Source organism: Sapajus apella, unplaced genomic scaffold (assembly GCF_009761245.1).
Source record: "Sapajus apella isolate SASKATOON/1434 unplaced genomic scaffold, GSC_monkey_1.0 scaffold2, whole genome shotgun sequence".
In the NCBI taxonomy this organism is placed as follows: domain Eukaryota; kingdom Metazoa; phylum Chordata; class Mammalia; order Primates; family Cebidae; genus Sapajus; species Sapajus apella.
In genome coordinates this window covers 47,519,505-47,545,018 of record NW_022436942.1, presented here as the reverse complement: position 1 = coordinate 47,545,018, position 25,514 = coordinate 47,519,505, and the positions used below count along the sequence as shown (strand labels likewise).

The 25,514-nt window shown below is 36.5% G+C and overlaps 1 long non-coding RNA gene across 1 annotated transcript in view; it reads left to right on the top strand.

Annotated features, from left to right (window-relative positions):
- The window catches only part of LOC116557055, a 17,720-nt gene extending 14,402 nt beyond the window's left edge, over positions 1 to 3,318 (top strand). The window contains exon 3 of the long non-coding RNA XR_004271335.1: positions 3,162 to 3,318. This is a non-coding gene — a long non-coding RNA (uncharacterized LOC116557055). The remainder of the gene's footprint in view (positions 1 to 3,161) is intronic.
- Positions 3,319 to 25,514: the final 22,196 nt, after the last annotated feature.

Genomic DNA, 25,514 nt, shown 5'->3' with positions numbered 1-25,514 from the left:
CCAAAGTGCTGGGATTACAGGCGTGAGCCACCGCGCCCGGCCTCTGACTTTTATTATATGTTAGTTTTGCTTATTTTCAAACTTCATATAAATGGCATTATACAGTTTGTGTCTGACTGTTTGTGCTCAACAGAATGTCTGTAAGATTCATTTTTCTCTCACTTTTGTGTAGCGTTTTGTTATATGAACATATGACAATTAATTTATACATTTTACTATTGTTGAACATTTGGTTGTTTCAAGTTTTGGCCTATTATAAATAAAGCTATTATGAATATTTTTGTACATGTACATGTGAATAAAACCACTTTTTTGGGGGGGATATATTCCCAGGAGTGGAATTACTGCATAATATTTTAGATTAGTAGGTCCTGTCAAGTAATTTTCTGAAGTTGTTATACTGACTTGTACTTTGATCAGCAATATAGAAGAGTTACCATTGCTCATATCTTCATATAATTTGTGTTCCCAGTTTTAAGGTTAGCCATTTTCATGGGTGGGTCATGGTATCTTATTGTGCTTTTACTTCACATTTCTCTGATAACTAACAATTAGTATGTTTTCCAATGTTTAGTGGCCATTTTGGTATTTTCTTTTGTGAAGTCGTTTTTTCTTTAGTCTCTTGTCCATGTTTAACTTGGTTGCTTGCTAGATATATGTCTTAGAAATATCATCTTTCGCTTATGACTTGTCTTTCCATTATCATAATAATATCTTCTGATGAACAGAAAGTTTAATTTTAATGAGGTCCAGTTTATCAATCTTTTCTTTTAAGTCTAGTGCTTTTTGTGTCCTGTTGAAGACATTTTTTGCCAGTGTTAATGTCATGCAGATATTCTAAATTTTTTTTTAAGTCACACATTTGATCCTAAAAATTTTTTAACAGCCAGATGAGAAAAGAATGCACAAGCAAATATAGAATTCATAGTGTTCATAAGATGAAAAATAAAACTGTTGTTCAGGAAATATTCTGGTAAAAATGTCAGAGTAGAACTTCTCCTCTAGGTCTGTATGTAAATTAAAATGATTAACACACTCAAAAACATCCTTACAATACCGGCAGTGCTGAGTTGCTTCTTATAACATCCCTTGATGTAACCAATTACTTCATGCTAAAGGGCAAGTGACTATAGACACTTGGAGTCGATATAAAACAGATTTAATTCTGGATTAGATCACAGAATGTCTAGGTGACTTTCATAAATAGCACTTTCTTACATTTAGTTTTTAAAAGGTTTTCGGCAACTATAAGATTTTACTCCTAAAGAGTTATTGTAATACAGTTATTTCATGTTACCATTTTATTGTACACCATATGCTTTAGCAGTTGGGAAACTCGATGAAGACATCTTCTCACATAGAAAGCTACCCTTTTATAGCTGGAACATGTGTAGAAGCAGCAATTTTGGGAGAGCCAAATTATCCATTAGGCAGAAAAATGTTTGTGAACCCTATCAGCAATACAGAGGCACTGATATAATTTTTTTGAAATAATTTGATGTTTCCAACCAGCACTAGAATCATCACTGTGTTAATAGTTAGCACTTAGATTATCTTTACTTTTAAAACAAATTAAATAAGATAAATGGATGACACCCAAAATTCTGTTTCTTACTTATGGCCCCTAAGTTTTGCTCAGTCCATAGATTAGAAGTAACACCTTTTGGCATTATATAGGATTTACTTTTTATTTTTAAGAAATAATGAGAATCTTTCTCAACTCTTACCTTGAGTCCCATTTCTGTCACTCTGTCTTCAGAGGCAACCACTATGATGAGTTTGTTGCTTATAATTATTTACTCATCACAAGGAATATGTTTTTGTAGAACATTAGTAAAACAAAGAAAGGAAAATAAAACAATGAAAATTACTCATAATACTTTAGCTCAGAGATGACCCTGGCTGTTTGCTCTTATGGTTGTTTTGCATGCATTCTATACAAATGGCTACAACATAAATTACATTATGTTTCCACTGGTGATATAACTTAATAATTAAGAGGAAAGACTCAAAGTAGACAATATAGGTGCAAATTTCAGCTCTGCTATTTAGCAGCTCCAGAGGTTATTCTACCCACATAAACACACACACACACACACACACACACACACACACACAGCATAATATTAGGTGAGTGCAAAAGTAATTGCAATTTTTGGATTGTTGGAATTTGACATTTGATATTGGAATATCTTCTTAAATAAATGTGGTTATGTTATACATCATTTTAATGGGCACTTCTCACTTTATTTCTTTTTGCCAATGACTTATTACTTACTGTTTATTTTATGTTGATTTTAGACTATGGAAATGATGTTAGACAAAAAGCAAAGTTGACCAATTTTCTTATTCGAGTTCAAAATGGGCCATAAAGCAGCAGAGACAACTTGCAATATCAACAGCACCTTGGCCCAGGAACTGCTAATGAACGTACAGTGCAGTGGTGGTTCAAGAAGTTTTGCAAAGGAGACAAGAGCCTTGAAGTTGAGGAGCACAGTGGTCAGTGATTGGAAGTTGACAATGACCAACTGAGTGCAATCATGGAAGCTGATTTTTTTACGACTACAGGAGAAGTTGCCAAAGAACTCAACGTAGACCGTTCTGTGGTCATTTGGCATTTGAAGCAAATTGGAAAGGTGAAAACTCAATAAGTGGGTGCCTCCGGAGCTGAGTGAAAAATAAAAATGCATAGTTTTGAAGTGTTGTCTTCTCTTATTCTATGCAACAACAACAAACCATTTCTCGGATTGTGACGTGCAATAAAAAGTGCATTTTATATGACAACTGGTGATGACCAGCTCAGTGGCTGCACCGAAAGGAAGCTTCAAAGCACTCCCGAAGCCAAACTTGCACCAATGAAAGGTCATGGTCACTGTTGGTGGTCTGCTGCTGGTCTGATTCCCTACAATTTTCTAAATACCAGCGAAGCCACTACATCTGAGAAATACACTCAGAAAATTGATGAGATGCAGCAAAATCTGGAATGCCTGCAGTTGGCACTGGTCAACAGAAGGGCCCAGTTCTTCTCCATGGCAAAGACCACATGTCGCTCAACCAATGCTTCAAAAGTTAAATTAACTGGGTTACAAAATTTTGCCTCATTTGCCACATTCACTTAACCTCTTGCCAACCAACCATCATTTCTTCAAGCATCTCGATAGCTTCCACAACCAGCAGGATGCAGAAAATGCTTTCCAAGAGTTTGTCGAATCCTGAAGCATGGATTTTTATGCTATAGGAATAAACAAACTTATTTCTTGTTGGCAAAAATATGTTGATTGTAATCGTTTCTATTTCAATTACTACAGATGTGTTTGAGCCTAGTTTAATGATTTAAAATTCGTGTCTGAAATCACAGTTACATTTGCACCAACCTATACCTCTGCCTAGACCTTCTTTTAATTGTGGTTTATGCCTGTTCCCATCTTACAGATGAAGAAACTAAAGTGCAGAGTAGTTAAGCAATGCATGCAAGGAACGGAGTTAAGGAAAAAGAGGGTTGTTCTACACAAGGAAGTCTTCAAGAAAGGATAGGGTGTACATTTTTATAATAACCTTTCTATTTTTGGAATAATTGTAATTTTAAAGAAAAGCTGCAAAGATAATGCATAGTGTTCCAGTATGCCCCTCACCTAGTTTTCTCCTTATATTAACATCTCACATTACCATGGTGCATTTGTGAGAATTAAAACCAATGTTGGTATATTACTTTATTGAGATTTCCCCAGTTTTCCCATCAATGTCCTTTTTTCCTGCTCCAGGATCTAATTCAGGATGCCACGTTGCATTTAATCTCAATTTTTTTTTTAAGATGAATAAAGAATTGACTGTAGAAATGGGAGGAGAGAAATTTTCAGCAATGAGGTAGCTGTTGGGTAATGCAAGTAAAGGTACTGAGCAGGACTGAGCAGAGAAATGTGGGGTGAGATGAGGGGGTTGAATTGACTGGAGCAGGCTGAGTAGCAGGCAGTAAGGAGTACAAACACTTGAAAGATGATTTTGGATTAGACAAGAATGGATTGAGCGAGAACCAAACAACTAAGTGCAGAACAGACAAGGAAGCAAGGGTGTTTAAGGAAGTTGGGAAAAGTACACAGGTTTCCAGACATTCCTGCTTAGATCTGGTCCTAGAGAGAGAGTCCGAGAAGGATACCTGGAAGAGGCTGAGGCCACATATGCTAAGGCCACATAGTGGCACTCTTTGTGATGAGCCCTGTTAATGCTACCTACCTCCTATGGGAAAATGGTAATCACTTATATCATATTATGACCTATCCTATGTGCCAGGCACAGTACTTTCTGTGGTGCTTTCCCTTGCAGTTGCATATTGAAAACTCCTAATGCCTTATGGTACTTTTGCATAACGTACTTTCTGTGCCTCGCACACAGGATAGCTCATAATACTTTCAGTACTTTCTTGCTCTTTCTTTACACATACACACACACACACACACACGTCATGTAGTTCTTGTGCCGGCCTTTTAGGCAAGTGTTATCATAAAGCCCATTATAGGGAAGGAAACTGAGGGTTACAAAAGTCACATGATTTTCCTAAGTCAAACTACCAGTAGGTCGTGGAGCTTGAAATTAAACCAGCCTCCTACTAACTGCAAAGCCTGTCTTTCGTTGTCTAGCTCAATCTAAAATCTTCTTGATTATTCTTATCAGAGTTCATAGTGTAATTCTCTTCACCTTTTAAGAGAATTGCTAAGTGCCACATAATTGTATTTCATCAGCGATTTTCTGCAGGAATCCACTTGGGACTTTGATGTTCTGAAGCACTCCTCAAGGCTCCCCACGTGTCTGTTCTTTCATGGGTAGAAGTTACATAATACGGAAACCCTTGAAGAGGATCAGTCATTTGAGTAATGGGGTAAGTTGAACCTTAGTGAGCTAATTATATATTTTCAAAGTACAACTAACTTAGGCAGTTACATTATCACCTAAATTGCTGTATAGAGCTTCTGCTTCCATATTTTGGTTTGGAACTAGAGCCAGAATGGAGATGAATAACCTGGAAAGTGGCAAGAAGCTACTGGCAGAAGCATGAGGGGTTTTGAATATGCAATCGCAAGAAAAAGGAAGCTACATGACCTTTTTCCTTGTTTCATTTTCTTTGTGAAAATTAGTGTCCCTGACAGGGAAAATACTTGAGGCAAGGTCTTCAAAGCACCACCATCTGACTTCTCCCTTCGTATTTTTCTTTCTTTCTCTCTACCAGTTCTTTTCAGAATTTCAGGTTTTCTGCCAGACTTTTGGAATAGAATAATGTTAATCAGGAACATACTGTCTCAATCCAGCAAAATCATTAAAAATTCAGCATCGGTTCTATCATAATATTGACCTTTAAGACTTATGAACTGACATTTTCTTGGCATTCTGTTGAAATTGTATTCAGTACTTTTCATGAATTATCTCTGAATTATTACTGATTGTCTTTTAGTCCTGCCTGGGTTTCTTCTACCTCAATAGTTTGGTACTCCTCAAACTCTCTGGATAGCTCCTCTTCTTCCAATTGATAAATGTTAAAAGTTCCTTGGTTCTCAGTTTCTGACCTTCACCCCTTCTCTAACTACAGTCCTTCCTTAGAAGAATTCACTCAGGTCCATGGCATTAAAAACCATCTGCATAATGCCAGCCAACCAATGTAGATCTCCATCTCTGACTATTCTCCCAAACTCAAGTTGTGTATCTGATTGACTATTTGACAACAGGTTTTCTTGAATGTCTTATGATCATCTCTAACTTACCAAGTTCAAATTGAATTCTTGTGATCCCAAACTTACTTTTCTCCAAAACTTTCCCATCACACTAAATGGCAGTAACTTCCAACCATTTGCTGAAGCCCAAATTTTAGCAGTACAATTGGTTTCTTGAGGTTTCTCACTCCCCACTTCAATCCATAATTAAGTTCATGGACTCTACCTAAATGCGACCACTTATTTCTACCTTAATCCAAATAATCATTTCGTTCACTTTTAAATACAGCAATACCTTTTAAATGGCCTTCCAGCTTCCATTCTTGCCCATGGACCATCTATTTTCCATACAGCATCCAGAGTTACCTTTTAAATTTATAAATTATATCTGTCACTCTCATGCTCAAAGTCTTCCAACAGCTTCCCATTGCACATAAGATAAAACTACTTACCATGTGTGTTAGGTTGTCCTTGCATCTCAAACTACTTACCATGTGTGTTAGGTTGTTCTTGCATTGCTATAAACAAATACCTGAGGCTAGGTAATTTATTTTAAAAGGAGGTTTAATTAGTTCATGGTTCTGCAGGCTGTACGGAAAGGATAGCAGCATCTGCCTCTGGGGGGGACTCAGAAAACTTCCAATCATGGTAGAAGGCACAAAGGAAGCAGGCACATCACGTGGTGAAACCAGGAGGAAGATTGAGAGGAGGGAGGTGCTTCACACTTGTAAATGACTAGATTTCATGAGGACTTACTCACTATTGTGAAGACAGTACCCAGGAAGATGGTGCGAAACTGTTTATAAGAAATTCATTCCCATGATCCAATCACCTTCCACCAAGTCTCACCTCCATCACTGGGGATAACATTTCAATACGGGATTTGAGTGTGGAGACACATCCAAGCAATATCTCCATGTCTTCAAGACCTACACAGTGTGCCTCTGCTTACCTTTCTGACTTCATGCCTTACCACTTTCGCCTTTTCTACATTTAAGTAATCTGCTTGAGGTCCTTCAAACAGGCCGTACAAGAAATCATAAGTGTGAATCTCTTCACACTTGTGATTTCTGGCCATAATTCTTCCGTCCTTCATACAGCTGACTGCATGTGGTTAAGTGTCTGTTTAAATGAAACTTTCTTGGATAGGTTTTTCCTTCACCACTCAGTCAATACCAGCTCTTTCTTGGGCACAAGAGCTGAATAAAACTGACCATTGTATACCTGCCCCACTAAAATATAAACCTCACAAGGACAGAAACCTCCAATCTTAGTACATAATAAGCACTCACAAGTTGTTGACTGTTTGAATTATTAATCTCTTTTCTCCTGAATGTGCCTTCCATTTCAAAAATTCTGCAATTTTTGAACTATACAAATGTTAATTTTGCATCTTACAAATGAATCTAAATAATTTTTATGAAAATCGAGACCCACAGAAACCAGAAAAAGCCAGTTTTGGTCTTTCAGGACATCTAATGAAATAAAGACTTACGGTTAATCCATTTTTATTAAGTCTCACATGAAGAAGTCTCACATCATCTTGAACCCAGAGGTCCATAAGTATTTTTGTTCTCCCTGACATAGTTGATCCAGACATGAAAGAAGGTGATAGATGGGGAAGGGGATCATCAGGAAGAAAGGAAAGACTAAAATTATTGATTGCCTGCAATGTGAAAGGCGATTTTCTGGAACATATTTTACGTCTTTCTAAATGTACTTCTAAAATTCTGAAAGGTATGTTTTTATTAACTCTATTTTTTCTCATGAAGATGATGAGGTTGACTGTTTAATAATTCACCTGAGATCAGAAAAGTGTTTGGTGGTGGAATCAAAGATGCCAGTTCTGTTTATTTCAAATACTTTGCACTACATTATCTTGTATACTCAAAGTTATAATAAATATTCAAATGTCTTTTCCTTCTAGAATGACATGGTTTTATTGGACCATAAAATTTTAAAAGTGGCTCTGTCAGTATTTGTTTCTTTTCTGATTTATAGACTTATTAGTTCCAATAGCTATTTAATCCAGACTCACGGATTAAATGGTCTTTTCGTAGGTGAGGATAGTCTAACATTCTGAAAAGTAAGGCAGGTAAAACAGGACACATAGAGAAAAAAAACTAGTAAGTGAAAATGAGAAAGAGGAATAATTCCCAGGTATATGCTTAAGTATGGTCTTCAAAGTAGCGCTATCTAAATTAGTCCTACAATTAATCTCATAAATGTATTTTACTAAACATCTAATACTTAGGGGAAGAAGGAAAGGAAGTAAATATCCAAAGGATTATAAATCATTCAATTATAAGGACACATGCACACGAATGTTCATTGTGCCACTGTTTACAACAGCAAAGACTTTCAACCAACCCAAATGCCCATTGTTGAGAGACTGGACAGGAAAAATATGGCATATATACACCATGGAATACTATGCAGCCATAAAAAATGATGAATTCGTGTCCTTTGTAGGGATATGGATGAACCTGGAAACCATCATTCTCAGCAAACTGACACAAGAACAGAAAATCAAACACTGCATGTTCTCATTCATAGGCGGGTGTTGAACAATGAGAACACATGGACACAGGGAGGGGAGCATCACACACTGGGGTTTGTGGGGGTGGGGAGTTGGGGAGGGATAACATGGGGAGAAATTCCAGATATAGGTGATGGGGAGGAAGGTAGCAAACCACACTGCCGTGTGTGTACCTATGCAACAATCTTGCATGTTCTTCATATATACCCCCAAACCTAAAATGCAATAAAAAAATAATAATAATAAAAAGAAAAAATATTTTTAAGTCAATATTTTTTTTTCTTAATTTTTCTTGTTTTTGTGTCCCCTTCTCACCCCCATTGGCCTCTTCTTCCTCCTCCTCCTCTTCCTACTTCTTTTTCTTTTTGATTCAATGGGCACTTTCATACTTTTTAGGCAAAATGATAGCTTTTATTGGTATTATACATTACGATTTGCAGGATCTTTTGCATGTAACAACGTATATATCCTCACAAGGGCCTTGGGTTTACAAATTGCAGAGAAATTTGGAATTAAGTTTGTAATATTGATTATTTAAGGTTGACTCTTACTTAATAGCTGTGTGACCACATGACTTAGTGTCTTTTTACTTCAATTTCCACAACTGGAAAATAGAAATATAGACATTTAATATCTATTTCATAAGTTTTTTTTTTCCTAATGAAGTACAAGTGAACTAACAATTATTATTCATAACTATTATTATCTACCAATTTGAATCAACATTTTAGAATATTCTAAATGGAAGATAAGATTTCTTTTCACTTCATATATCTCAACTAGGTATAAATGAAGGTCATTCAAACGATTTAATTGGCTCCTCAATTCCTAATGGAAATTAGGGCAACACTTCTCAGCACAGGAATCAGTTACTCTGTGTGATGCTGTAACATTCTTCCTCAATATGGAGTGGGTTGTGGCAGAGGTTGCCCCAAGGAAATCTGAGCCATTTCCCTTGGTTCCCCAACATGAAATTTCATTGTGTGTCTCACTAATAAGTATTAATTTTGCAATTTCCCGTGGGTTTTATACACCCAACTGGAAGCAGAGTTTTATTCCAAAGCAAATTAAGAATAATTTTGACTAATGGATTCTTTAGAAATATCTAATAATGACAGCAGTACAGATGTCATACTATAGGTTAGATTTTTTTTCACAAAATCTATGCAGTATGTATAACTTGTTATGTTATTTTACATGTAAGGAAAATAAGACCTACAGATTCACTGAGTTCATAAGTTCATATAAGCTACTTTAATACCAAACATAGGGCATCTGATAGAATGTGGCTTCAGTAATTGGCTTTCTAAGTATAAATTTCCTTGTTTACGAACTTGGGGATAACACATACATACTTAGTGAACTGCCATAAGTATTAAACAGAAAATGTAACAAGAATTACTCTAGGCACAAAATCAATGTTACTTCTGCTTTCTGGTTCTGGATAAATAAAATAAACAGTATCTTTCATTTTAATGGAACAATTTATATACATCACAAATAAATTAAGCTATGATAATGCTTCCTTTAAAAGTAATTTTTTAAAAATATTGCCTTGCTGGCTCAAGGTTCTTTACTTAAGATTTTGTCCTTGATGTATATTTCTCAAAATTGGTGTTTATACTGATGTCTACTTTTGCAGTTTATAAATTACCACTTTATTAGAATCTGAAATAAGTTCCCAAAAGTTCATTTTGACTATAGTAACCTCAGGTAGCAATGAAATTCACATGAAGTAAATTTCCTCTTTTCAGGGAAAACCAGATTGTAAAAGATACAGTAAACAATTCCTTCAGTGAAAGAAGCAACAACATACTCAGGTTAGAAATACATTGCATTGTGAACCTAATATAAAAAGTGTAAAATACCATTTTGATTTCCCTTGGCAAGATGTGACTGGATGATTCAAAGATAAAAGGTGCAAATGGCTTATAAAATGGTTCAAAGTCATTACTGAACATCAAAGAAATATTGCTAAAAAACTTTTAATTGAAAATGAATCAGAAACTTCAAAGCTAAATTTTACTTAAAACACACATGGGTATGGAATTTTCTTAAAAAGTAACAGTGAAAACTGAACATTGGTCATGTTAGGGACTGGGTTTTTAAAAATTCCTGAATCAAGAATTTTGGTAAAGACAAACCTAGATTTAATCCAATTTTGCCAATATTAGGTATGAAATTATTGTATCCAGGCAGAGGGGCCTGCAAGACAGCACAGAACAAAGTAAAGAGCATTGGGTCATGACCCTGGCCTTGACCTCTGCAGCCATGTGTCTTTGTGTAGTTCTATGCTATCCTGAGTTCAATTTCTTCATCTAGGTGTTGAGAATGACTATAACACCTGCTCTGCTTCCTTCCTACAGAGTGGATGTCAGAATCAAGGGAATAGACTTTAAACTACATTGTGAACTTTAAAACATTTCACAAATGTTAGGTCTGGATTGTATACAGCAATTAAATAACACCATATGTTGAAAATGACTAATACATTTCCAGATTTGATTAAAGAAAAAAAAGGTTGTCTGTCTTTGAAAAATCATGTGTATTATCATTTATTGTTTTAGTTATTATCTATTGATATGTAACAAACCATTCCAAAATTTACTAGTTTAATTCACTTGTCATGATTCAGCAGGATGAGCTGAATTCAGTTCAGCAGTTCTGCCGTTTTTAGAGTTATTTATGCAACTGCAATCATCTGGTCACTCAGTTGGGACTAGATGGTGTAAGATGGCCGTATTCATATTTCTGATTGTTGATGTTGGCTGTCAGCTGGTTCATCTTGGGGCCTTAGGGGAGGGTCCTTTTTGCTCCATGAGGTCTTTCATCCTCCAGGGGCTAGGTTAGGCTCCTCAGGTGACAGTTTCAGCACAGTTGCAAAAGGGTAAGAACAGAAGCTATAAAGTCTCCTGGAACCTAAGCTCAGAAGTCCTCTATCTTTATTTCTACCACACTTTACTGGTCAAATCAAGTTACAGGTGAGCTGAAAGTTAAGGACTGTTAAGCTTCACTTCATTTTTAATTTAATTTTAAATTTATTTTAAGTTCCGGGATATATGTGCATGATATACAGTTTTGTTACATAGGTAAATGAGTATCATGGTGGTTTGCTGTACCTATCAACCCATCAATCACCTAGGTATTAAACTCTACATGCATTAGCTATTTATCCTGATGCTCTCCTTCCTCCTGCCCCTGACAGACCCCAGTGTTTGTTGTTCCCCTCCCTGTGTCCCTGTATTCTTATTGTTCAGTGAGAACATGTGGTGTTTGGTTTTCTGTTCCTATGTCAGTTTGCTGAGGATAATGACTTCCAACTCCATCTATGTCCTTGCAAAAAACATGATCATGTTCCTTTTTATGGCTGCATAGTATTCCATGGTGTATAGGTACCACATTTTCTTTATCCACTCTATCACTGATGGACATTTGGGTTGATTCCATTAGACTTCACTTCTCAATGGGGAGAGTGGCAAAGTGATATTGCTAAGAAGTATGCCCACAATTATGGGAAAAAGGGCTGTGGCCATCCTCCTCTACAATTTACCACATTGTCAATTTGATGTTTGATTTCCATTTAAACTATTTTTATAGGAAGGACACTCCTATGATGAAGACTCAATTGCACAATTCCCGAAGAAAAAGTCAGATATCCAGCAGAGACATTTCATAAAGAATGGTGGTTTAATAACAAGGAATCCACTGGAATTCTGTGAAGGAGTCCATGTAATAAATACAGGAATGTTAGGAAAAGACAAAATGGAAGACACTGTCAAGGACAGATAAGTGTGTTTCAGGATTACATATCAAAAGCCAGAAGAAAAGTTTAGACATTGCAATAAAGGGCATCACTGAAAAGAATTTTGGAGGAGCAGATATTCATATCAGCTGGCTCAACCAGTATCAAGTAGGATTAAGCAGGATGAAACTCAGGATATATGTAGCATAATTTCTAGAGATATTGTGAACAGGTGTTGGATTTGAGCAGGTGTTGGTCCATTTCAAGTTGTCCAGCATTCTAAGTTGTGTGAGGACATATAGGGTCATACAGCCTGAGTTAATTGGGATATGACAAACTGAAAGACGCTGGCCAAAAGAAAAAGCTAGATTCAGAGATTTGTAATGCTACCCAGAAATGGAAGATAATTCTACAAGAAGCATTTCCTAAGGTGATCTAAATAATTCTCCCAGTTGGTATATTTTAAGCCTAATAATATTTTATGTACCAATTATTTATCAACATGCATTCTAAAATATTTATTTAGTACTTATAATGTTTTAAAAGCCATACTTGTTACAGGTGTTACAAGGTCAAACAAGATATATTCTTTACCCTTCAAGGGTCTACAGACATTGCCCACACAAGTGATAGTAGTTATAATAACACAAAGTCTAGGAGTCATGTGCAAGAAGTCATTGATAAATTATAATTAGGGTTACATAATTGTTACCAACTATGATATTCTTACTTAATGGTACACATTGTATTAGATCCTCTCTATATTGTCATTATAATTAGTCTTTTAAAAAAACAATAATATTTATTTTATTGTATACACACACACACACACACACACACACACACAGAGACATACACACAATCTGAATTCTAAAGAAAAACATGAGAAACAATCATTTGCAGAAAGAATGGACATATCTGCTTGTCTGCTTTTTGAACACTTTCTGGTCTGCTGATCATATCATAAAGAGGATTAGACATTAGGGGTGGATGGTTAGGGTGCATTTGAGTCATAATATGAATCTTTATTCTCTTCAGTCCTAAACTTTGCAGTAACTGTTCGAAAATCTAACACTGAGGGATATTGTTTTGTTCTGTGCCCCAGCCCAAATCTCATGTCAAATTGTAATCCCCACGTGTCAGGGGAGGGGTCTGGTGGGAGGTGATTGGATCATGAGAGATTTGTTCTTATGAAAGTGCTGTTGTTACAAAAGTGAGTGAGTTCTTATGATATCTGATGGTTTAAAAATGTGGCACTTCCCCACTTGCTCTGCCTCTCCTGCCACCCTTTAAAACGTGACTTGCTTCCCCTCTGCCTTGATTTTAAGTTTCCTGAGGACTCTCCAGCCATGTAGAACTGCTATTCAATTAAACGTCTCTTTTTTTTAAATCTGAGACTGCTTTTTTTTTTTAAATCTGAGACTGGGTCTGACTCTGTCACCTAGACTGATGTGCAGTGGTGTATTCTTGGCTCACTGCAACCTCTGCCTCCCAGGTTCAAGTGATTATCCCATCTCAGCCTCCCGAGTAGCTGGACCTGCAGGGATGCCACAGCACCTGGTTAATTTTTTGCATTTTAAGTAGAGATGGAGTTTTGCCATAATGTCCAGGCTGGTCTCAAACTCCTGACCTGAAATGATCTGTCTGCTTCAGCCTCCGAAAGTGTTAGAATTACAGTTGTGAACCACCATGCCCAACCTACACCTCTTTTCTTTATAAATTGCGCAGTCTCAGGTAGTCCTTTATAGCAGTGTGAAAATGGTCTAATATACTGAGAATATAGAAAGCTGCCTTTGCCTTACAGTGAAAGGACCATTTGGTGAATATGAAACCTTCAACTAAGTTTTCATAAGGGCAAATTTATATGTTTATAGTCTATTATAAGCTGGATAAAAAACTTTTAGATTTTAGTCCTCATTTGTAAGGTTATGCTTGAAAATATTTTAATATAGACTGTATTTCTGAGGTGTTGGGTATATGTGACAAAAACAGAAAAATCTGCATAGTTTACCTAAGCAAGAAAATGCCCCAAGTTAGAATTTTGCATTCCCACAAATGGTTAACACAAGAAAAAATTTCTTCACCCTTGATGGGTTGTGCAACTTTCCTGCTGAGAGGCTCTCTCCTCATACTCTTTGTGAAAACCGCCAGTTTTACCTGTACAACCAAATATAGACAACTGGATCCTCACAATTTCTTCTGAATCTCTTACAATCTTGCAGGCCTCCACTTCAAAGGTTTTATGGAAGCAGAGAGATTGGTGACAATCTGAAAAAATCAAATATCATGGAGCAAATATTTTGTCTTACCAAAATAAAGCAGAGCATTTATTAACTCTCTGCTTCTTTGCTTTTTATTGAAGAAAAATATGCATAAGATGTGACTTCTGAATTTAAAAAGCTCATTATAATGAGCTTGGTCATTATAATGCTTTTAAGATAATATGCGTGAAACAGGTAACAAAATACCCATTAAAGATCCTGTAACTATTACTTTTAATATAATTTTTGTCACTGAAACAGGCACATAAAGATTTCTATGGTATTATTTTTATAAAGCTTTTCCTCCTGTAAAGATACCTTCTTGTTAAGGGAAATGAGGAATAATTTTCTCTACACTTGACAGTAATTTTTTGCATTTATGTAATATGACATAGCTAAATATAACAATTTCCAAGGGACTGGCTGAGTTGTTTTATTGTACTGTAATATGTGATAATAAACAGTGTTTAAAAGGAAGGAATCAGAGTCTGATAATTTATTTTGCACATTTATTATTTGTGATATATTTCCCTAGGGCTAAAATGGAGGGGAAATTTTGGCCACAGGAGACAACAAAAGATAGTAAGAATTCAGCAAATTTTGAAAACCACTTATTCAAGAAGAAAATACAACCTTGTAAAGGAAACAATAGTTTCTTTAAAATATCATGAAATAAAAATATCATAAATAGACAGCACTGTATTCAAATCTTTGCCATATAATGGTTGCAGCATATGCTGTCAGTAGATACTTCCTTCTCCAGTTATCTCCACCTCCTTCCACTTTCCATTTACCTGGTGGTGTAGATATTAGCTGCTAAAGGCTCACACCTGTATCCCCTGCAGGACCTCCAGGTTTATGCCTTGGTTTTCAGGAGATGCACAGGAGGCAGATAGACTTAGATACATGATACAGAGGTATGACAGCTTAGCCCTTGTGTTAGTCTGTTCTCACACTGCTATGAAGAAATACCAGACTGGGTAATTTATAAAGAAAAGAGGTTTAGTTGTCTCACAGTTCTGCATGGCTGGAGAGGCCTCAGAAAATTTACAATCATGGTGGAAGGTGAAGGAGAAACAAGCACCTTCTTCATAGGGTGGCAGAACAAAGTGAGTGCAAGCAGGGGAAAAGCCAGATGCTTACGAAACCATCAGACCTCATGAGAACTCACTCATTATCATAAGAACAGCATGGAGGAAACCATCTGCATGATCCAATTACCTTTACCTGGTCCTGCCCTGGACAGGTAGGAATTATGGGGATTACAATTCGAGGTGAGATTTGGGTGGGGACACAGAGCCAAACCATGTCAGCCCTCTTGCCTCTAGGCAGGACAGCCTCTGTGACACAATCTAAGCTCTACAACTCCATACAAGATCAGGAGACTAGACGTCTAAAAACTCATTTTTGCCCAGCTATTCCCCTACCTTATCTTGCTGTTTTCAACCTGTCTAGGTTTCCCATAACAGCAGTTCCTCAAAAAAATACTTGAATAAGAATCCCTATTTTGTACTCTGCTTCTAAAGTACCTTGTCAAAGACAATTACCCATATCACGTAGTTATTCCATTGTGCAGACAACAATCTGTCATTTTTAGTAGTAAGGCTATGTTTTCTAGAACTATCAATCTACCTTGACATTGCTAAATAAATATCCATAGTCATTTGTCACCACTTATTGTTTTATCATTTAAATTCATTAACTTCTCAACAGATATTTTCATCAATAGAAACCCTACAATTTGGAGCAACATATTTGCATAAGAGAAAAAGCTAAATGCTGAAGTTGTCAATTTTTGTCTAGCAAAGAATATGAGTACAGTGGATAGAGCACAGGATTTGGAGTAAGAAGGACTTATGTGTTAATCCTGACTGTTCAATCATTTATTAGCCATGTGACCTTGGTCTAATCACATAGATTTTCTGAGCCTCCATTTAATTTCATTTAAAACTAGAATTATGATGTCAATGCTGTTTCATTGTTGCGATGAGTAACATCATGATAATATAGACTAAATACTTGGACTAGTGCCTGGCACACAGCAGTTGCTCAGTGAATGCTATTTTTGGCGATGGAAAATGGTTTAGATACAGATGTCAGCAAATCAGTTAATTAAAGCCTGAGTTTATCACTCACTCTGTTTCCAATCCGTTTGTCCTAACTGATGATGGATGCCTCCTTTAGAAGCATTCAAATAGTACCTGTTTAACCTGAACTCCAATGTACACATGAATATCCTAAGTGGAGGCAGGCACTCCAGATGATGAAATGGACAAGAAAAAGGTAGTACAGAAGCATGGAAAATGTAGAAGTTCTAGACCAAAAGAAGTTTTAGACCATTGGTGATACATGGGGAAATCTGTCATTCAAATAAGTTTTGACTTACAAAATAACCCCAAAGAAAAGTAAGACAACTTAGCTAACATTAAATGTTGGAGGAGTCTACCTAAAATCTAGATCTGGCTTCTTTTAAAAAAGCACAGGTCTGGCTGGGAGCCTGTAGTCCCAGCACTTTTGGGAGGCTGAGGTCGGTGGATCATGAGGTCAGGAGTTCGAGACCAGCCTAACCAATATGGTGAAACCCCGTCTCTACTAAAAATACAAAAATTAGCCAGGCATGGTGGCGCACACCTGTAATCTCAGGAGGCTGAGGCAGGAGAATCACTTGAACCTGGGAGGTGGGGGTTGCAGTGAGCTGAGATCACACCACTGCACTACAGCCTGGGGGACAGAGTGGGACTCTGTTGCTACAGCAAAACAAAACAAAACAAAACAAAACAGAAAGAAGAAAGAAAGAAAAAGAAAAAGCAGAAGTTTTCATTCCTGTGTAACAATGATGGGCAAGAGCCAAGTAAAGCTCTTTTTTCTTTAGGTATAACATGTGCCATCCAGTTTTTCATTCAGGATAACCATATAATTTATTGTCAGAATTAGGGTACATTGAAAATTATAGGCGTAGTGTCGATAATTAAGCCAGAACAACAGGCATATGTCAGATCTGGCTCTAGGCAAACTGAGACAAAAGCCACTATAGCCAGAGTCCCTTCCATTCCCTAGTGCTTCTCTGAGTCAATCACTGTACTGTACAAGTCGCTTTGCACCTGTAGGTACTGTGGAACTGTCTTTAAGAGCATCTGGATTTTTGAGTGAGTCTAGAAATCAGTTAATTAATTTCCTGCATTCTGCATTCTCATAAGTGAATTTCTACTATGTAAAAAGTACCTCTAATAAAGTCTGACTGGTATATCCAAGGTGAAATACTGTGTTCAAATAGTTATGTTTTTCTCTACAGCTTTCTTTGAGTTCAAAATACTTCATAATTTAAAAATATATTTAGAAGATTTTTTACAGACTTGGACATAAGGGAAGCAGTGACAAAAAATAACTCAGTTTTTAAATTACTGCAATGTCAATACATTGCCACAGGCCAACCAGGGTTGTTAATTTTGTTTGGAGAACACATTTGCTGTGCATAGTGAAGCATATTTTGCAAGGAGCAATTGGTGATTGGTGACCAGAGAAAAATGACACATATGTAAGATAGAGTTGGAGGCATGAAAATGAGGCGCTTAGGAGAGAAACAATACAAGCCTATTTGAAATGGACAGCAGGCTTTGCAATCTGCTGCACTGGAGTTTTAGGGACTTACCACAGACAGTGTTTGTTATTGCAGAACGTTTTGTTTCCCGGGAGGAAGGAAGATTAACCAAAAGAAATACAACATTAAAAAAAATACACAGATGATACAGCAAAATAAAGCCCTACACTATAAACCACAAAAGGCTCAATATATTTGTTTGGGAGTTATTGGAGAGGCCCACCAACCAATGCTTCCATCCTAAGGATGTTTACTGAAAGAGAAGATTGAGTAAGCTTGCAGTGAATTTTCGGCAAAATTCCCATTAACACTCTCCACAATCCTGACCCTCTTGTGGCTTCTTGGTCTTTTGCAATTTTTCTTTTTTTGGAATATTTCACCTCTTCCTAAAATCTGGCTTGCCTGTGGAATGTGTGTCAAGAAGCAGGCATTATTTACTCATTGAGAAACTGGCCACTAGTGAGTAGTTGAGTATACCTGATGGGAAGAAAGGAGGAAGGGCCACATGCCCACTCACCGACCACACAGACGGCAATGAGCCATTTTGCTTCTAACATCACAACAGAAACCACAAGGAAGGCAGATAGGCTCCTCACACCAACATTTGCTTGTGTTCTGGTTAATTGATCCTTTAGCTAAAATTCTTCTCTATGTTCCAAAAGTTCCTTCATATTCAGAGATGCTTGAAATTCTTATCTCTCCCTTGAGAGGACAGTCCCTAAGATTATTTTTAAACATTTTTGTTCTTTATTTCAGCCACAATAGAGATGGTTAACCTGAGGTGTAAAAAATATTTTCTATGACATTTAACCTAGTTTCATAACTCAGTAATTACTTCCATTCTTATTTAGTCTTCCTGATAAAGTAATTCTATGAAAGAAAGATTAAAATATAAAACATTTAAAGTAGGCATATTTCATGTAAATGATAATGTTCGGTGGCAGGAGTTAGTAGATATTTTTCTTTCAGATCCATATTTTGTAGCTCCAAATATCAAGATAATAAAACCTAGAGGAATTCATCAGTTGACACCTCTATATGTGTTTAGTGGCCACTCTCATGCTGTACTTCCTACTGGCTCCCCACAAAAATAACAATAACAGCAATAATAACAAAAACAAATATACTGGATAAAAATACATAATAATACTGATAATTCTAACTTAGAAGATTAATAATTCTACACTGACTAGCTTATTATTGGTCCCTATGATATTGTGCAGTCATTATGATAATAGTTGATATTTATTGTGGGCTTACTTTATAGCAGATGGCTAAGTAAGCATTTTGCATGTATTTGCACATTTAATTTATATAGCAGCCCTTTAAAGTAGTACTCATAGTATTTATTTTACAGATTTTAAATTGTGGTTTTCAGAGGTAAGCAATTTATTTCAGGTCATGTAGCTTACCAGTGACCGAGCAAGGGCTGCAAATCTTACATGTGTCTAACATTTAGTCCAGGTTTTTCAACCACCACTAAACTTATTCTACCTTTCTTAGCCTCTTGGAAAAGACAAAATTTGTTAAGTGCTTACACACTCTAATTTTAACTTCAACTACATTCAACTAACATTTATTGAGCCTTTACACTGTTCCAGACATATAACCAAGATCTGTGTGCTTGCAGTGGTATTTTTGCCCCTCTAGCTTCAATTCCTTCAAGGTGAATAAAGATAACAATACCTACCTCATGGGATTGTTGAGTATGTTATCAAAAAGATAGCTATTATCATCATCATCATTGTTAAAAATAAATAATTTCCTGGCATAAGGTGAGTGATTAATAAATGTTGAGTGAATCAATGAATGAGTGAATGAAGCTGTCAATCAGATAGGGTCTTGTGTATAAGACATTAACACACTGGTAGTAGGAGCCACAGTCTGGTAGTTGAAACACTCAGATATCTGTGCTTCAACGATCTGAATTTTATAATAATAAAACATATAGGCTCTATTGGTACAGAAATGAGCAACTACTTAAACTTGGGAAGGAATTCTAAGGCAGAATATTCAGGAAGGCTTCACAGAATAAGGAAAAGAAAGAAGGAAATATCAGGGTGGTTCAAGGATTAGAGTCTGAGAGACAAGAAATAGGGAAATCAAATAGGAGATTATTGTTCCCCTTAGGACAAAAAAAAAGGTTAAAATTTGAGCTTGGCAGTGACAGTGAATGAAAAGAAAATGATGGAGTCCAGAAACATTGGAAAGGTTGGCAAGGCTTCATGATTGATTCAAGGCTGGAGGTTGGGGAGAATGAGATAGAATTAGCCTTCTGGCTTGTTCAACTGATTGGATAATGATGATGTAATTGAGATGGGAAACATCTGCTCCACAGTGCAATTCCAGGCTAGTTATTACTATCTTAATCCTTATTTTCCATGTCTGTGAATTTAGGATAGTAACAGTCCTCATCACACATAGTTGTGAGAATAATAAAGTGATATTACATATGAACAATTTAGCGCCATGTCTGGCACTTAGTAAATGCTCAATTCATAGCTCTCTTACTTACTTTGTGTGGGATTGGCAGGAGTAGAACAGAAAAGAGCAAATATGCTTAGTGCTGGAATATTTGAGTTACTTATAAGAATATATGATTGAGTTACTTATAAGTCATCTAAGTCAGTATGTAGAATTCCTGAGAGAACTCTGGTAATTTGTCAATTTAAGAATAAGAAGACTCAATCTTTTGGTTGAAATGGGTTATTTTTAGTGATGCTTTAAACTGCATTAAAAGAGATCATAACATCACCATGACCCTTTCTGAAGTATGGTAACAAAATCAGGCAGCCAGGAATGATTGAGGAGGAGTCTCTGTTGCTTCCAGTAGAGGATCAATTTAGGACTCCCATGGGCATTCATAACTCTCCATCTTTGAAAGTACACAGTGACTGCTTGCTACCTGAATGCAATGGCCACCACCCAAATGCCCAATACTGCCTTTCTTCCTCCAAACTGCACACAAAAAAGGGAAATAAGAGTTAAATCTACTTACTATTTCAGTTTTAATTTGCTATTTTAGTCATGCTCAGCATATTGCTACTTTGTATTTGAGCACTGCTACTTAATCTGTAACCATTTCCCCTTTTATTCTGTGTATATTTTCAAATGTTTCAAATTAGCTTCTTAGTTTAATGTTAGCATTAACATTTCTTATAGTGTTGGTTTTTACACATACACATGTATGCTCATTGTAGCACTGTTTACAATAGCAAAGACCTGGAACCAACCCAAATGCCCATTGATGATAGACTGGACAAGGAAAATGTGGCACATATACACCATGGAATACCATACAGCCATAAAAAACGATGAATTCGGGTCTTTTATAGGGACACGGGTGAATCTGGAAACCATCATTCTCAGCAGCTGACCCAAGAACAGAAATAAAACACCACATGTTCTCACTCATAGGCAGGTGTTGAACGATGAGAACACATGGACACAGAGAGGGGAACATCACACACTGGGGTCTGTTGGTGGGGAATGGGGAGGGACAGTGAGCAGTGACGAGGTTGGGGAGGGATAATATGGGGAGAAATGCCAGATATAGGTGACGGGGTGATGGAGGCAGCAAACCACATTGCCATGTACGTACCTATGCAACAATCTGGCATGATCTTCATATGTACCCCAGAATCTAAAGTTCAATTTTATATATATATATAAATAAAATAGTCTATGGTCTTTGGTTCTTTATTGATAAAAGGACATTAACGCCATCCTGTTCCCTAGTGGAATTCATCTTCTACTCATCAGAAACTGAGATTTTGTGGAATTTTTGACAATGTATATTAAGAGTAAGTGAATAGAAAAGATGAATTCTTTTTTTATGTTAAGTCCAACCAACCATTTAGCATTCAGTCTTACATGAAAAGAAAATCTGTGCTATTCAATAGCTAACCATCTGCAAAATCAGTGAAATATCTAGCTCTTGGATTTTTGTCATTTTTTTCCATGTGTCCGAGGGATGAATCTGGCATGGGAACAGGCAAAAGCTAAGCTGGGCTTGGTACAGTGGCTCATGCCTATAATCCATTACTTTGGGAGGTTGATGTGAGAATTGCCTGAGCCAAGGAGTTCAGGACCAGCCTGGGCAAATAGGGAGAACCATGTCACTACAAAAAATATAAAATAATTAGCCAGGCATGGTGGCACATACCTGTAGTCCCAGCTACTTGGGAGGCTGAGGTGGGAGGATGGCTTGTACCTGGGAGTGTCAGGCTGCCATGAGCTATGATAATCATACTAAGGCACTCTAAACTGGCTGACAGAGTGAGACTCTGTCTTAAAAAAAATGCCATGCTGGAATAAACAAGAGGCTGCCTTATGTCTTTGTGATTTGAGAAAGTGCTACCAGCCAGATGTCACTCTACCCAGGTCAGAGACAAGATTTTTGTCATGTTTTAAAAACAAATATCTAAATTTTATATTAACTTTAATTTCTAAGATATTACATAGACATGTAAATGTATTCTTTTTTATCATTATGCAGACTAACTCAAACCATAAAAAGCACAATGCAGTTTCTTCATGAGACAACGTGAGGCAGAATTTTTTTTTTTTTTACATAAAAACATGGACCTTCTGAGGAAAGTAAAGCAGACATATTTCCATGTTAACGAAACATTTAGCATACACAAAAAATAATTTGAAGAACATTTCCAACTAAGGAATTTGGGCAGCAGATTAATAATACAGTTTGCTGAATCTTTGCCTGACATGCATTGTTTATGCAAAATATTGCCAGTACACTCATATCTGAATTAATTCAATGCGAATTGCAGCACAAATTGTTTATGTAACCTAAGATTGCACTCTATAAGTGACTACTTTTCCTGAATTAGCATTTATGAAGCAAATCACTTAGCTATCCACAGTGAATAAGTAAAAAGACATTTTAAACCTTCCTTTGCTATGGAAGTTATTTAATTTAGAGAATCAAATAAACTTCAAATTTATTTATAAGAAAAAGAACATCGTTGACTCCATTCTGAAGTCTGTACTAAGGCACAAGAGCAGAGTTTTTATTAAACTTCGCCCACTTTGAATATTTTAGAGTACACTTTGATTTTTATTTGTCAAAATTCAATTTGTTTGTTATGTTGTAAGATATTTCATTGGAGATTTAAATTGGGTTGTTTTTTCTTTTTCTTTTCTCTAACCAGAAAGTTACCTTGCTGATTTTAGTAGGGTAGGCCACCTTAAATCATTCCTTCCTGTGGCTCTTTCTGCCTTTGATCTCTGTGTATGTGCATGCCTGCACATGCATAGGGCATAAAAAATTTTACGGCTCCCTAGGGCAATCAGAATTGCAATCCTAGGTAGGTTGGTATTGCAGTAGGGTATCCCAGGTTACCTTACAGCAGTGTTTAAAACAAAAAGTGTGTGATGAGTCCTTTATGTTCCCAGGATAGAAAAACAATAGCTACCTAAAATCTTGTGGTGAGATACCTTGGTGCAGGAAAGGGCACAATGGTTTTAGTTTGTAAATGAGCACCTGAATTAATCATGACGCTCTCTGGTCATTTTAAAGGATTGGCCTGAAAAAGTTATCACATAACAGCTCCAACCTGAAGGGCCCATAAGGGCCCTATGCTAAGGTTGGCTTGGGAGAAAAATCTATGCTGCTGTGAAGGACTCCAGAACCACTGCCCATCAGCATTACCTCTGAGATCATAAAGCAGTTAGAACCAAAGGCAGTCCCAATTTTGTCTTTCTAGAATATGGAGATCAGACTTACCAACCTCCATGTTCCTTCTTGGACCATGTGAAGATACTGTACTTCCCACTAATCTGGCAGGTGAGGACTTTGGCTGGAGAGAGAGAGAGATATATATATATATATTTTTTTTAATAAGTAAAATTATAATGTAAAATTGGTATGCCAGTTCATAACTGCTTTATTTCAGGTGACCTCACCTTTTTGCATGCTTTTGCAACATATATACCAGCATTAAAGCATTACACCCAGAATTGGAGCCAATTACATTTTTAAAGAGTAGTCATCAACTGGTGGATTCCTCGACAGAGTATAAATTTAATCATGGGTGACTTGGGGGATTACAGTGAATGGTCAAGATAATGAGCTTATTAAGATGTTGTAGAACACTTTGACACTCTAGATAGCAGAGTAGTCAGATGGAAAGAGGTGGCATATGCAGACAAAACAGATTTTCCTAAAAATGAAAGTTTCTGCTTTATCTTCAGGGAACTACCTAAAATAACATTATAACTAATGATCAGACTCTATATTAAATTTTTTTAAGAAGAAAAGATAAAAAAAATTAACTTCTTTACTGAAAAAGAATGGGAACATACCCTGTCAAATATCACCAGAATCCTTGGTCCTGGTGTATAAGAACAACCTTATGGACTCAAGACAAAGAAAGCTGTCAGTGATACAGGTATTGTGTAGGGCAAGTGGTTGAAATTCTGTAGTAGAAGCCAGATAAGGAGCAGAAAGTGAGGGCATTTTCTTATATACAAATTTTCATTTCATATGAAAATACATTTGTCCCTTGGGAGGCCGAGGCGGGTGGATCACGAGGTCAAGAGATCGAGACCATCCTGGTCAACATGGTGAAACCCCGTCTCTACTAAAAATACAAAAAATTAGCTGGGCATGGTGGTGCGTGCCTGTAATCCCAGCTACTCCAGAGGCTGAGGCAGGAGAATTGCCTGAACCCAGGAGGCGGAGGTTGCGATGAGCCGAGATCGCGCCATTGCACTCTAGCCTGGGTAATAAGAGCGAAACTTGGTCTCAAAAAAAAAAAAAAAAAAAAGAAAGAAAATACATTTGTCCCTTGGATTTTCAGACTACTAAACTGTCTCCAGAGTGGCAAAGAGTAGAATAAGAGACAGATAACATACTTAGTAGTTGTGTTCCAATGCTTTGACAGATGAGGCTAAAACTACTGTAGCAGGATGTTTCAAAAAACAAAGCTATGTATGAGAAGACAGAACTATGACATGACATGCTGGCTAAAAATTATCAGTATATACTAAAATTTTAAAAATATATAGATCCCCTTAATCTAGCAATTCTACTATTGAAAATGTATCCTAAAGAGGTATAAACCCTAAAATATGAGAAAAGATATAAATGTAGAAAAAGATGGAAGAGAGATTTTGATCTTTTTAATCATAGATATAAATATAGAGATGCTATGGGAGCATTGTTTGTAGTAGATTAACAAAACCTGGAAAATTGGGAGCATTTATCAGCAGGGAAATGGTTGAATATATTTTGTTATATCCATAGTATGCAATATTATGTAAAATTAAAAGAATGAGTTACAACTATGTGCCTTGTTCTAGAGTTACAATGCATATAACCTACCATGCATATTACCTATTTTACTAGGTAAAAGTAAAAGCAAATTGTAGGGTAATGTGCATAACATGATCCTTTTGCATTACATCAAAATCAAAATCAAAACTCCATGTGTGTGTTGTGTGTGCGCATGCATGCATGAGCGCATTTGCAGAAGAATGGGGATGATATTAAAAGATACAACAGGCTGCTCTTATTACTTATCTAAGTGGTGTAGGATAGGAAGACAGCGAAGTGGTATCTGTAAGATAAATCACTTATAATGACTTGGTTTGTTCAGCGATACTTCGTTATCAGAATTTTAAAATTCAGTCTCTAAAATGAAAAACAAAACAA